Here is a 2,017-nt window from a genome sequence, read left to right as displayed (position 1 = left end):
TCAGAATATCAACTTGCATAATAATTATGCATGCACTGTATTTTTCCTCTTCTGCTGTCCTGGTAATGCAAGGAATGCTGTGATTGGTTGTCAAGGATTCAAGGATTCAAAGCGTTTATTGTCATATGCCCAGTGAGGAAAACAAGTTTCCCTGAGCAATGAAATTCTTACTTTGCTGTCCACAATGAATGCCAAGACAGTGCAAAACTATACACACACATACACAAACTATACACATATACATACATACATACAATGTAAGAAACATCATAATAATAAAAACTATGCTGCAGTAGTAGGAATAAAGACTATGAAAAAAAAATAGAAATATAGACTATGTGTATCTATATATGCGAGTATAGAGTAGAAATATAGAATGTGAAAATAGAAATATAGACTATGTATATGGTATCTATATATACGACTGTACAGTATTAACTTATGTGCAAAAAACAATAGTGCAGTAACATGTGCAAATTGAGTGCAAGTACATAATAACAATAGCAGCAGTAACAGATGTGCAAATTGAGATGAGGCTACATGAGTAATATTAACAAATATACAATGGTAGCAATACCATTAATACCATTACAAATGTTCAAATGAGATGAACAATTTGGACCGACTGTTCTCTGAGATAGCTAGCTAGCTTTAATCTGGAAGTCCTGCAATTTACACTCCTGTACCTCCGTCCTGAGGGTAGGAGTGTGAACAGTCTGTGTTGGGGGTGGGTGGGGTCTTTAATGATGGATGCAGCTCTTCTATGGACTCTGCGATGGTAAATGGCCTGCAGAGAGGGCAGTGGAGTCCTGATGATCTTCTCAGCAGTCTTCACCACTCTCTGCAGACGTTTGCGGTCCCTCCCTGTAGTCCTGCCATACCATGCAGTGATGCAGCTGGTCAAGACGCTCTCAACTACACAGCTGTAGAAGTTGTTGAGGATCTTAGGTGACATGCCGAACTTCCTCAGCCTCCTCAGGAAGTACAGCCGCTGTTGTGCCGCCTTAACCAGCTGGGTGGTGTTGAGTGTCCAGGTGAGGTCCTCGCTGATGTGGACCCCCAGGAATTTAAAGCTGCTCACCCTCTCCACTTCAAGCTCTCGGATAAACAGTGGCTGGTGACTTTTCCTCTATTTAATGTGTGTATATCTGCAGTCACACAGTGTGTCGCCGTCTCTGGAAGTAGAGTGAGGTCACAGCCCTCCCCTGTGATCTGTGTCTGTGACATTTACAGTGAAACTTGAATTATTAAACATCTGGGAATATATCGATCACTTGAGGTTCATGCTGTCAAGCCTAAACTGTGTTGCTCTTGTAAGAACCAACAGAGCTGTAGTAATCAGATTATGTCTTAAGGAATGAGTTTTGGCCTCCTTTAAAGTTCCCAGCTGGGACAATTGTATTTCCCTCCTCCTTGCACGTCACCACTCTTTCACCCCCAGTCCTTTATACCTGTTTCTTATGTGTTTTATTTCTGTCTCTCTGTCATGAATATCTGCACTTTATGTCTCACATGTTGTTCTAACTGCAAAGACAAAGCATGCGAGCCGGCATGTGAGTGTGAGTAAATTGAATGAATGTTGACGGCTCTCAGATTTCTTGAATCTTTTCTTGTGCATTCTGTTCTTTGCTGTGCAGTATTTTAGGATATGAACTAGGTGAATTTATCAAAGCCTATCAATAACATATCCAGACCATGTTTCTCCCTGAAAACAGAAACACATAAGAAACGGGTATAATATATATTCTGTATTAAACAAATATGAATAGTTAGAATTATTACTGGAAATATTACTGGAATTAGAATTTGGGGGAAATGTGCTTAATTGGCATGAAAACAATTAAAAATCCATCTTATTGGTTCTAAAATAGGCTTAATTTTATTTATACAACCATTAAATTTTATTTATTAACATTTTTTTTTTTAAATTAGGGCCCCAGCTGGTATTACTGTAATGCATTTTTAACACACACACACACACACACACACACACACATATATATATATATATATATAT

Source organism: Sinocyclocheilus rhinocerous, unplaced genomic scaffold, assembly GCF_001515625.1.
Source record: "Sinocyclocheilus rhinocerous isolate Xijiao unplaced genomic scaffold, SAMN03320098_v1.1 scaffold1214, whole genome shotgun sequence".
Classification (NCBI taxonomy): domain Eukaryota; kingdom Metazoa; phylum Chordata; class Actinopteri; order Cypriniformes; family Cyprinidae; genus Sinocyclocheilus; species Sinocyclocheilus rhinocerous.
This window is presented reverse-complemented; position numbering follows the sequence as displayed.